Genomic DNA, 12620 nt, shown 5'->3' with positions numbered 1-12620 from the left:
TCCCCCAGGGCGGCGGCAGCCATCTGGCGGGGTCTCGGGGTCTGGCTCTGTGGACAATTCGGGTCATTTGCGTAGTGGCCCACTCGCTGGCATCGGTGACACGTGACATTGGCTCTGTACCCCGGGCGCGCCGGGGTGTTGCCCCGGTTGGCCGGGGGTGGCGCGTTGGCAGCGGGAGTGGCCGGGGCGTGGTCTCTTCCTCGTCCCTGGCCCCCTCCTCCTCCTCGGGGACGGTGCTGACCTGGGGGGTTCCGGTGCTGTTCATGTGACCCATTTCGGCCCACTCGGGTGATTTCGCACCGGTCAGCCTCGGCGGCGAGCTGTCGTGGATCGGTCAATTTACTGTCGAGGAGGTGCTGCCTGAGCTCGACGAAGCAGTTGTTAGATAGATGCTCCCATACCATGAGATTGAAGAGTTGCTCATAGGTCGTTACATTGCTCCCCTTGATCCAACCCTCGAAGGCTCGGCTGAAATATTTCACGTACTCCACCCAAGTTGTACCCGGGATCCTGGTGCAGTCTCGGAACCTCTGGCGGTACATTTCGGGTGTGAGCCCATAGCAGGTGAGGAGGGTAGCTTTCATGTGGTCATAGGAGGTCATTAGATGGTCGGGGAGCTGTAACAGGGCATCGCGGCCCTCATTGACGAACCTCCCCCAAAGACCGGCTCCCCAGTCGCTTCTATCGATCCGGTGGGAGGTCATAGTGATCTCGTAGGCCTTGAACCACTGCTGTATGTCGTCATCTCGGAAATATTCTCGCACGACATCCTTGGGGATGTGTACTTTTTTTTCTGTTGCTCCCGGGGTGCGCGGTTGCTCGGGCACCCCTAATTCTTTGTTCTGCTTACGTAATTCGATCTCTGCTAGGTTGCGCTCCTGTTCATACGCCAGTCTCTTCTCTTCGAGCTCTCTTTGTCTCTGTTTTTCTTCTCTTTCTTCTCGGAGCCGTAGATGTTCTAGGTTCAGTTTTTGTTCGGCTAATTTGAGTTCGCCATCCATTTTGAGCCGGGCCATTTCTAGTTCATGTAGTCTGTTTTTCTCTCGCTCTTGGATTTCGTTTTGCGAAAGACCCGTTCTTCGCTCCTCGGGAGCCGTGGCGTTTTTCTCTGTTGCTGTGATGTTTTGGTCCGGGGGTCTGACGGCCCCGGTTTCTGCCCATGACTCAATGGCGTGCTTGAAATCGTCCTTAGTACTCAGACCGGTGGTAGCGATACCTAGTTCAATGCAGAATTGCTTCAACTCACGATGGCTGTACTCTTCCAATTTCTCCATCTGGAACTTCTCGGTGGATCCGCTCTCTTTGGTTGTCATCGTGGTTTTGTCGTGGGGTGAGCTACTCTCTGTATGATTACGCGTTGATTCGGATCGCGCCGCTGGCCACCAATGTTAGACGGACCGGGAGGGTCGGCCGAGAATAAGGGGAGAGGTCTCCGGGGAGAGCCGTCTCCAACGATCGTACAGACGAGTAACTTCCCCCCCACAGATGTACACCACACAAGGATAAGGTTCAACGTTCTTTATAAGCAATTCTTTAAGTACGGTGGAATGGTACAAGGAGGTCTGGACTCAGGGGTCCCCTCGGTTCTAGTCTCTTGATTGGGAAAAGGGTAGCGGGACAGTCTTGTTACCAATATAGTAGATGGAATAGCTCACAATCCTCGAGCTCGGCGTTCTAGATGATCGGGCCGCGGCGGAGCCAGCAGGTCCCGGGATGGTGGAAGGTAGCGACGGTCCGCGGCGGAGCCAGCAGGTCCCGATGAAGGTGGTGGTTACAAACGGTCCGCGGCCACGCCAGCAGGTCCCGACGACGAGGAAGGTTGCAGAAAGGTTGCGGCAGCGCCAGCAAGCAGGACGATAGTTCGCAAGGCAGGACTACGGCAGCGCCAGTAGTCCGTCAAGGATGAGTTCTTCACTGCGTCTCTCGACTCCAGGATACAACTGCCTTCCTGCTCTGGAGCTGCCCCAGTTATAGGTCTGGTGCCCTTTGATGTCCGGACCCTCGCACTTGGTGGTCGGGAGGTCCGGGATGAGGGAGTCCAGACACCCAGCAGGGGGGTGGAGCCAGCGCCCGGGGGAGCTGGGCGCGATCGGCACCTGGCGTGTCCACTGTGTGAGGCAAGCTTGCTTTGTATCTGGCTGCCTGTGCTTGTCCACTGTGTGAGGCAAGCTTGCTTTGTATCTGGCTGCCTGTGCTTGTCCACTGTGTGAGGGGAGCTTGCTTTGTATCTGGCTGCCTGTGCTTGTCCACTGTGTGAGGGGAGCTTGCTTTGTATCTGGCTGCCTGTGCTTGTCCACTGTGTGAGGGAAGCTTGCTTTGTATATGGCTGCCTGTGCGTGTCCACTGTGTGAGGCAAGCTTGCTTTGTATCTGGCTGCCTGTGCGTGTCCACTGTGTGAGGCAAGCTTGCTTTGTATCTGGCTGCCTGTGCGTGTCCACTGTGTGAGGCAAGCTTGCTTTGTATCTGTCTGCCTGTGCTTGTCCACTGTGTGAGGGAAGCTTGCTTTGTATCTGTCTGCCTGTTCTTGTCCACTGTGTGAGGGAAGCTTGCTTTGCAGCTGGCTGCCTGTGCTTGTCCACTGTGTGAGGGAAGCTTGCTTTGTATCTGTCTGCCTGTGCTAGTCCACTGCGCGAGGGAAGCTTGCTTTGTATCTGGCTGCCTGTGCTAGTCCACTGCGCGAGGGAAGCTTGCTTTGTATCTGGCTGCCTGCGCTTGTCCACTGCGTGAGGGAAGCTTGCTTTGTATCTGGCTGCCTGTGCTTGTCCACTGCGTGAGGGAAGCTTGCTTTGTATCTGTCTGCCTGTGCTAGTCCACTGCGCGAGGGAAGCTTGCTTTGTATCTGGCTGCCTGTGCTTGTGTCATGTCTGGGGGAAGCTTGCTTTGCAGGTGGCTGCCTGTGCTTGTCCACTGCGCGAGGGAAGCTTGCTTTGTATCTGTCTGCCTGTGCTTGTCCACTGCGTGAGGGAAGCTTGCTTTGTATCTGGCTGCCTGTGCTAGTCCACTGCGCGAGGGAAGCTTGCTTTGTATCTGTCTGCCAGTGCTTGTCCACTGGGTGAGGGAAGCTTGTTTTGTATCTGGCTGCCTGCGCTTGTCCACTGTGTGAGGGAAGCTTGCTTTGTATCTGGCTGCCTGTGCGTGTCCACTGCGTGAGGGAAGCTTGCTTTGTATCTGGCTGCCTGCGCTTGTCCACTGCGTGAGGGAAGCTTGCTTTGTATCTGGCTGCCTGTGCTTGTCCACTGTGTGAGGGAAGCTTGCTTTGTATCTGTCTGCCTGGGCTTGTCCACTGTGTGAGGGAAGCTTGCTTTGTATCTGGCTGCCTGTGCGTGTCCACTGCGTGAGGGAAGCTTGCTTTGTATCTGGCTGCCTGTGCGTGTCCACTGTGTGAGGCAAGCTTGCTTTGTATCTGGCTGCCTGTGCTTGTCCACTGCGTGAGGGAAGCTTGCTTTGTATCTGGCTGCCTGTGCTTGTCCACTGCGTGAGGGAAGCTTGCTTTGTATCTGGTTGCCTGTGCGTGTCCACTGCGTGAGGGAAGCTTGCTTTGTATCTGGCTGCCTGTGCTTGTCCACTGCGTGAGGGAAGCTTGCTTTGTATCTGGCTGCCTGTGCTAGTCCACTGTGTGAGGGAAGCTTGCTTTGTATGTATCTGGCTGCCTGTGCTTGTGTCATGTCTGGGGGAAGCTTGCGTTGCAGGTGGCTGCCTGTGCTAGTCCACTGTGTGATGGAAGCTTGCTTTGTATCTGTCTGCCTGTGCTTGTCCACTGTGTGAGGCAAGCTTGCTTTGTCTCTGGCTGCCTGTGCGTGTCCACTGTGTGAGGCAAGCTTGCTTTGTATCTGTCTGCCTGTGCTTGTCCACTGTGTGAGGGAAGCTTGCTTTGTATCTGTCTGCCTGTGCTAGTCCACTGTGTGAGGGGAGCTAGCTTTGCAGCTGGCTGCCTGTGCTTGTCCACTGTGTGAGGGTGGCTTGCTTTGTAGCTGTCTGCCTGTGCTTGTCCACTGTGTGAGGGAAGCTTCCTTTGTATCTGTCTGCCTGTGCGTGTCCACTGCGTGAGGGAAGCTTGCTTTGTATCTGGCTGCCTGCGCTTGTCCACTGTGTGAGGGAAGCTTGCTTTGTATCTGGCTGCCTGTGCTTGTCCACTGCGTGAGGGAAGCTTGCTTTATATCTGGCTGCCTGCGCTTGTCCACTGTGTGAGGGAAGCTTGCTTTGTATCTGGCTGCCTGTGCTTGTCCACTGCGTGAGGGAAGCTTGCTTTGTATCTGGCTGCCTGCGCTTGTCCACTGTGTGAGGGAAGCTTGCTTTGTATCTGGCTGCCTGTGCTTGTCCACTGTGTGAGGGAAGCTTGCTTTGTATCTGGCTGCCTGTGCTTGTCCACTGTGTGAGGGAAGCTTGCTTTGTATCTGGCTGCCTGTGCGTGTCCACTGCGTGAGGGAAGCTTGCTTTGTATCTGGCTGCCTGTGCTTGTCCACTGTGTGAGGGAAGCTTGCTTTGTATCTGGCTGCCTGTGCGTGTCCACTGCGTGAGGGAAGCTTGCTTTGTATCTGGCTGCCTGTGCGTGTCCACTGCGTGAGGGAAGCTTGCTTTGTATCTGGCTGCCTGCGCTTGTCCACTGTGTGAGGGAAGCTTGCTTTGTATCTGGCTGCCTGTGCGTGTCCACTGTGTGAGGCAAGCTTGCTTTGTATCTGTCTGCCTGTGCGTGTCCACTGCGTGAGGGAAGCTTGCTTTGTATCTGGCTGCCTGCGCTTGTCCACTGTGTGAGGGAAGCTTGCTTTGTATCTGGCTGCCTGTGCGTGTCCACTGCGTGAGGGAAGCTTGCTTTGTATCTGGCTGCCTGCGCTTGTCCACTGCGTGAGGGAAGCTTGCTTTGTATCTGGCTGGCTGTGCTTGTCGACTGTGTGAGGGAAGCTTGCTTTGTATCTGGCTGCCTGTGCGTGTCCACTGTGTGAGGCAAGCTTGCTTTGTATCTGTCTGCCTGTGCTTGTCCACTGTGTGAGGGAAGCTTGCTTTGTATCTGTCTGCCTGTGCTTGTCCACTGTGTGAGGGAAGCTTGCTTTGTATCTGTCTGCCTGTGCTAGTCCACTGCGCGAGGGAAGCTTGCTTTGTATCTGGCTGCCTGCGCTTGTCCACTGTGTGAGGGAAGCTTGCTTTGTATCTGGCTGCCTGTGCTTGTCCACTGCGTGAGGCAAGCTTGCTTTGTATCTGTCTGCCTGTGCGTGTCCACTGTGTGAGGGAAGCTTGCTTTGTATCTGGCTGCCTGTGCTTGTCCACTCTGTGAGGGAAGCTTGCTTTGTATCTGGCTGCCTGTGCGTGTCCACTGCGTGAGGGAAGCTTGTTTGTATCTGGCTGCCTGTGCGTGTCCACTGCGTGAGGGAAGCTTGCTTTGTATCTGGCTGCCTGCGCTTGTCCACTGTGTAAGGGAAGCTTGCTTTGTATCTGGCTGCCTGTGCTTGTCCACTGTGTGAGGGAAGCTTGCTTTGTATCTGGCTGCCTGTGCTTGTCCACTGTGTGAGGGAAGCTTGCTTTGTATCTGGCTGCCTGTGCGTGTCCACTGCGTGAGGGAAGCTTGCTTTGTATCTGGCTGCCTGTGCTTGTCCACTGTGTGAGGGAAGCTTGCTTTGTATCTGTCTGCCTGTGCTTGTCCACTGTGTGAGGGAAGCTTGCTTTGTATCTGGCTGCCTGTGCTTGTCCACTGTGTGACGGAAGCTTGCTTTGTATCTGGCTGCCTGTGCTTGTCCACTGCGTGAGGGAAGCTTGCTTTGTATCTGTCTGCCTGTGCTTGTCCACTGTGTGAGGCAAGCTTGCTTTGTATCTGGCTACCTGTGCGTGTCCACTGTGTGAGGCAAGCTTGCTTTGTATCTGGCTGCCTGTGCGTGTCCACTGTGTGAGGCAATCTTGCTTTGTATCTGGCTGCCTGTGCGTGTCCACTGTGTGAGGCAAGCTTGCTTTGTATCTGGCTGCCTGTGCGTGTCCACTGTGTGAGGCAAGCTTGCTTTGTATCTGTCTGCCTGTGCTAGTCCACTGCGCGAGGGAAGCTTGCTTTGTATATGTCTGCCTGTGCTAGTCCACTGTGTGAGGGAAGCTTGCTTTGTATCTGGCTGCCTGTGCGTGTCCACTGTGTGAGGCAAGCTTGCTTTGTATCTGGCTGCCTGTGCGTGTCCACTGTGTGAGGCAAGCTTGCTTTGTATCTGTCTGCCTGTGCTAGTCCACTGCGCGAGGGAAGCTTGCTTTGTATCTGTCTGCCTGTGCTAGTCCACTGCGCGAGGGAAGCTTGCTTTGTATCTGTCTGCCTGTGCTAGTCCACTGTGTGAGGGAAGCTTGCTTTGTATCTGTCTGCCTGTGCTAGTCCACTGCGCGAGGGAAGCTTGCTTTGTATCTGGCTGCCTGTGCTTGTCCACTGTGTGAGGGAAGCTTGCTTTGTATCTGGCTGCCTGTGCTTGTCCACTGTGTGAGGGAAGCTTGCTTTGTATCTGGCTGCCTGTCCTAGTCCACTGCGCGAGGGAAGCTTGCTTTGTATCTGGCTGCCTGTGCTTGTGTCATGTCTGGGGGAAGCTTGCTTTGTATCTGGCTGCCTGTGCTAGTCCACTGTGTGAGGGAAGCTTGCTTTGTATCTGGCTGCCTGTCCTAGTCCACTGCGCGAGGGAAGCTTGCTTTGTATCTGGCTGCCTGTGCTTGTGTCATGTCTGGGGGAAGCTTGCTTTGTATCTGTCTGCCTGTGCTTGTCCACTGCGCGAGGGAAGCTTGCTTTGTATCTGGCTGCCTGTGCTTGTCCACTGTGTGAGGGAAGCTTGCTTTGTATCTGGCTGCCTGTGCTTGTCCACTGCGTGAGGGAAGCTTGCTTTGTATCTGGCTGCGTGTGCTTGTCCACTGCGTGAGGGAAGCTTGCTTTGTATCTGGCTGCCTGTGCTTGTCCACTGCGCGAGGGAAGCTTGCTTTGTATCTGGCTGCCTGTGCTTGTCCACTGCGCGAGGGAAGCTTGCTTTGTATCTGTCTGCCTGTGCGTGTCCACTGTGTGAGGCAAGCTTGCTTTGTATCTGGCTGCCTGTGCGTGTCCACTGTGTGAGGCAATCTTGCTTTGTATCTGTCTGCCTGTGCTTGTCCACTGTGTGAGGGAAGCTTGCTTTGTATCTGTCTGCCTGTGCTTGTCCACTGCGCGAGGGAAGCTTGCTTTGTATCTGTCTGCCTGTGCTTGTCCACTGTGTGAGGGAAGCTTGCTTTGTATCTGTCTGCCTGTGCTTGTCCACTGCGCGAGGCAAGCTTGCTTTGTATCTGGCTGCCTGTGCTTGTCCACTGTGTGAGGGAAGCTTGCTTTGTATCTGTCTGCCTGTGCTTGTCCACTGTGTGAGGCAAGCTTGCTTTGTATCTGGCTGCCTGTGCTAGTCCACTGCGCGAGGGAATCTTGCTTTGTATCTGTCTACCTGTGCTTGTCCACTGCGTGAGGGAAGCTTGCTTTGTATCTGGATGCCTGCGCTTGTCCACTGTGTGAGGCAAGCTTGCTTTGTATCTGTCTGCCTGTGCTTGTCCACTGTGTGAGGGAAGCTTGCTTTGTATCTGTCTGCCTGTGCTTGTCCACTGTGTGAGGGAAGCTTGCTTTGTATCTGGCTGCCTGTGCTTGTCCACTGTGTGAGGGAAGCTTGCTTTGTATCTGGCTGCCTGTGCTTGTGTCATGTCTGGGGGAAGCTTGCTTTGTATCTGTCTGCCTGTGCTTGTCCACTGTGTGAGGGAAGCTTGCTTTGTATCTGGCTGCCTGTGCTTGTGTCATGTCTGGGGGAAGCTTGCTTTGTATCTGTCTGCCTGTGCTTGTCCACTGTGTGAGGGAAGCTTGCTTTGTATCTGTCTGCCTGTGCTTGTCCACTCTGTGAGGGAAGCTTGCTTTTTATCTGTCTGCTTTTGCTTGTCAACTGTGTGAGGGAAGCTTGCTTTGTATCTGTCTGCCTGTGCTTGTCCACTGTATGAGGGAAGCTTGCTTTGTATCTGTCTGCCTGTGCTTGTCCACTGTGTGAGGGAAGCTTGCTTTGTATCTGGCTGCCTGTGCTTGTCCACTGTGTGAGGGGAGCTTGCTTTGTATCTGTCTGCGTGTGCTTGTCCACTGCGTGAGGGAAGCTTGCTTTGTATCTGGCTGCCTGTGCTTGTCCACTGCGCGAGGGAAGCTTGCTTTGTATCTGGCTGCCTGTGCTTGTCCACTGCGCGAGGGAAGCTTGCTTTGTATCTGTCTGCCTGTGCGTGTCCACTGTGTGAGGCAAGCTTGCTTTGTATCTGGCTGCCTGTGCGTGTCCACTGTGTGAGGCAATCTTGCTTTGTATCTGTCTGCCTGTGCTTGTCCACTGTGTGAGGGAAGCTTGCTTTGTATCTGTCTGCCTGTGCTTGTCCACTGCGCGAGGGAAGCTTGCTTTGTATCTGTCTGCCTGTGCTTGTCCACTGTGTGAGGGAAGCTTGCTTTGTATCTGTCTGCCTGTGCTTGTCCACTGCGCGAGGCAAGCTTGCTTTGTATCTGGCTGCCTGTGCTTGTCCACTGTGTGAGGGAAGCTTGCTTTGTATCTGTCTGCCTGTGCTTGTCCACTGTGTGAGGCAAGCTTGCTTTGTATCTGGCTGCCTGTGCTAGTCCACTGCGCGAGGGAATCTTGCTTTGTATCTGTCTGCCTGTGCTTGTCCACTGCGTGAGGGAAGCTTGCTTTGTATCTGGATGCCTGCTCTTGTCCACTGTGTGAGGCAAGCTTGCTTTGTATCTGTCTGCCTGTGCTTGTCCACTGTGTGAGGGAAGCTTGCTTTGTATCTGTCTGCCTGTGCTTGTCCACTGTGTGAGGGAAGCTTGCTTTGTATCTGGCTGCCTGTGCTTGTCCACTGCGTGAGGGAAGCTTGCTTTGTATCTGGCTGCCTGTGCTTGTGTCATGTCTGGGGGAAGCTTGCTTTGTATCTGTCTGCCTGTGCTTGTCCACTCTGTGAGGGAAGCTTGCTTTGTATCTGTCTGCCTGTGCTTGTCCACTCTGTGAGGGAAGCTTGCTTTGTATCTGTCTGCCTGTGCTTGTCCACTGTGTGAGGGAAGCTTGCTTTGTATTTGTCTGCGTGTGCTTGTCCACTGCGCGAGGGAAGCTTGCTTTGTATCTGGCTGCCTGTGCTTGTCCACTGCGCGAGGGAAGCTTGCTTTGTATCTGGCTGCCTGTGCTTGTCCACTGCGCGAGGGAAGCTTGATTTGTATCTGTCTGCCTGTGCGTGTCCACTGTGTGAGGCAAGCTTGCTTTGTATCTGGCTGCCTGTGCGTGTCCACTGTGTGAGGCAATCTTGCTTTGTATCTGTCTGCCTGTGCTTGTCCACTGTGTGAGGGAAGCTTGCTTTGTATCTGTCTGCCTGTGCTTGTCCACTGCGCGAGGGAAGCTTGCTTTGTATCTGTCTGCCTGTGCTTGTCCACTGCGCGAGGCAAGCTTGCTTTGTATCTGGCTGCCTGTGCTTGTCCACTGTGTGAGGGAAGCTTGCTTTGTATCTGTCTGCCTGTGCTTGTCCACTGTGTGAGGCAAGCTTGCTTTGTATCTGGCTTCCTGTGCTAGTCCACTGCGCGAGGGAATCTTGCTTTGTATCTGTCTGCCTGTGCTTGTCCACTGCGTGAGGGAAACTTGCTTTGTATCTGGCTGCCTGTGCTTGTCCACTGTGTGAGGGAAGCTTGCTTTGTATCTGTCTGCCTGTGCTTGTCCACTGCGCGAGGCAAGCTTGCTTTGTATCTGGCTGCCTGTGCTTGTCCACTGTGTGAGGGAAGCTTGCTTTGTATCTGTCTGCCTGTGCTTGTCCACTGTGTGAGGCAAGCTTGCTTTGTATCTGGCTTCCTGTGCTAGTCCACTGCGCGAAGGAATCTTGCTTTGTATCTGTCTGCCTGTGCTTGTCCACTGTGTGAGGGAAGCTTGCTTTGTATCTGGCTGCCTGTGCTTGTCCACTGTGTGAGGGAAGCTTGCTTTGTATCTGGCTGCCTGTGCTTGTGTCATGTCTGGGGGAAGCTTGCTTTGTATCTGTCTGCCTGTGCTTGTCCACTCTGTGAGGGAAGCTTGCTTTGTATCTGTCTGCCTGTGCTTGTCCACTGTGTGAGGGAAGCTTGCTTTGTATCTGTCTGCCTGTGCTTGTCCACTGTGTGAGGCAAGCTTGTTTGTATCTGTCTGCCTGTGCTTGTCCACTGTGTGAGGGAAGCTTGCTTTGCAGGTGGCTGACTGCTCTTGTTACCTGTGTGAGGGGAGCTTGCTTTGTATCTGTCTGCCTGTGCTTGTCCACTGTGTGAGGGAAGCTTGCTTTGTATCTGGCTGCCTGTGCTTGTCCACTGTGTGAGGGAAGCTTGCTTTGTATCTGGCTGCCTGTGCGTGTCCACTGTGTGAGGCAATCTTGCCTTGTATCTGTCTGCCTGTGCTTGTCCACTGTGTGAGGGAAGCTTGCTTTGTATCTGGCTGCCTGTACGTGTCCACTGTGTGAGGCAAGCTTGCTTTGTATCTGTCTGCCTGTGCTTGTCCACTGTGTGAGGGGAGCTTGCTTTGTATCCGGCTGCCTGTGCTTGTGTCATGTCTGGGGGAAGCTTGCTTTGTATCTGTCTGCCTGTGCTTGTCCACTCTGTGAGGGAAGCTTGCTTTGTATCTGTCTGCCTGTGCTTGTCCACTGCGTGAGGCAAGCTTGCTTTGTATCTGGCTGCCTGTGCTTGTCCACTGTGTGAGGGAAGCTTGCTTTGTATCTGTCTGCCTGTGCTTGTCCACTGTGTGAGGGAAGCTTGCTTTGTATCTGTCTGCCTGTGCTTGTCCACTGTGTGAGGCAAGCTTGCTTTGTATCTGGCTGCCTGTGCTTGTCCACTGCGTGAGGGAAGCTTGCTTTGTATCTGGCTGCCTGTGCTTGTCCACTGTGTGAGGGAAGCTTGCTTTGTATCTGGATGCCTGTGCTTGTCCACTGTGTGAGGCAAGCTTGTTTGTATCTGTCTGCCTGTGCTTGTCCACTGTGTGAGGGAAGCTTGCTTTGTATCTGGCTGCCTGTGCTTGTCCACTGTGTGAGGGAAGCTTGCTTTGTATCTGGCTGCCTGTGCTTGTCCACTGTGTGAGGGAAGCTTGCTTTGTATCTGGCTGCCTGTGCTTGTCCACTGTGTGAGGCAAGCTTGTTTGTATCTGTCTGCCTGTGCTTGTCCACTGCGTGAGGGAAGCTTGCTTTGTATCTGGTTGCCTGCCCTTGTCCATGGTGTGAGGGAAGCTTGCTTTGTATCTGTCTGCCTGTGCGTGTCCACTGTGTGAGGGAAGCTTGCTTTGTATCTGTCTGCCTGCGCTTGTCCACTGTGTGAGGGAAGCTTGCTTTGTATCTGGCTGCCTGTGCTTGTCCACTGCGCGAGGGAAGCTTGCTTTGTATCTGGCTGCCTGTGCTTGTCCACTGTGTGAGGGAAGCTTGCTTTGTATCTGTCTGCCTGTGCTAGTCCACTGCGCGAGGGAAGCTTGCTTTGTATCTGGCTGCCTGTGCTTGTCCACTGCGCGAGGGAAGCTTGCTTTGTATCTGGCTGCCTGCGCTTGTCCTCTGTGTGCTTTGTATCTGGCTGCCTCTGCGTGTCCACTGTGTGAGGGACGCCTGCTTTGCAGGCGGCTGGCTGCACCTGTTACCTGTGTGAGGGAAGCTTGCTTTGTATCTGTCTGCCTGTGCTTGTCCACTGTGTGAGGGAAGCTTGCTTTGTATCTGTCTGCCTGTGCTTGTCCAGTGTCTGAGGGAAGCTTGCTTTGTATCTGTCTGCCTGTGCTAGTCCACTGCGCGAGGGAAGCTTGCTTTGTATCTGTCTGCCTGTGCTTGTCCAGTGTCTGAGGGAAGCTTGTTTTGTATCTGGCTGCCTGTGCGTGTCCACTGTGTGAGGCAAGCTTGCTTTGTATCTGGCTGCCTGTGCTAGTCCACTGCGCGAGGGAAGCTTGCTTTGTATCTGGCTGCCTGTGCTTGTCCACTGTGTGAGGGAAGCTTGCTTTGTATCTGTCTGCCTGTGCTTGTCCACTGTGTGAGGGAAGCCTGCTTTGTATCTGGCTGCCTGCGCTTGTCCACTGTGTGAGGGAAGCTTGCTTTGTATCTGGCTGCCTGTGCTTGTCCACTGCGTGAGGGAAGCTTGCTTTATATCTGGCTGCCTGCGCTTGTCCACTGTGTGAGGGAAGCTTGCTTTGTATCTGTCTGCCTGTGCTTGTCCACTGTGTGAGGGAAGCTTGCTTTGTATCTGGCTGCCTGTGCTTGTCCACTGTGTGAGGGAAGCTTGCTTTGTATCTGGCTGCCTGTGCTTGTCCACTGTGTGAGGCAAGCTTGTTTGTATCTGTCTGCCTGTGCTTGTCCACTGCGTGAGGGAAGCTTGCTTTGTATCTGGTTGCCTGCCCTTGTCCATGGTGTGAGGGAAGCTTGCTTTGTATCTGTCTGCCTGTGCGTGTCCACTGTGTGAGGGATGCTTGCTTTGTATCTGTCTGCCTGCGCTTGTCCACTGTGTGAGGGAAGCTTGCTTTGTATCTGGCTGCCTGTGCTTGTCCACTGCGCGAGGGAAGCTTGCTTTGTATCTGGCTGCCTGTGCTTGTCCACTGTGTGAGGGAAGCTTGCTTTGTATCTGTCTGCCTGTGCTAGTCCACTGCGCGAGGGAAGCTTGCTTTGTATCTGGCTGCCTCTGCGTG

The sequence above is a fragment of the Lissotriton vulgaris genome, chromosome 12 (assembly GCF_964263255.1).
Source record: "Lissotriton vulgaris chromosome 12, aLisVul1.2, whole genome shotgun sequence".
In the NCBI taxonomy this organism is placed as follows: domain Eukaryota; kingdom Metazoa; phylum Chordata; class Amphibia; order Caudata; family Salamandridae; genus Lissotriton; species Lissotriton vulgaris.
This window is presented reverse-complemented; position numbering follows the sequence as displayed.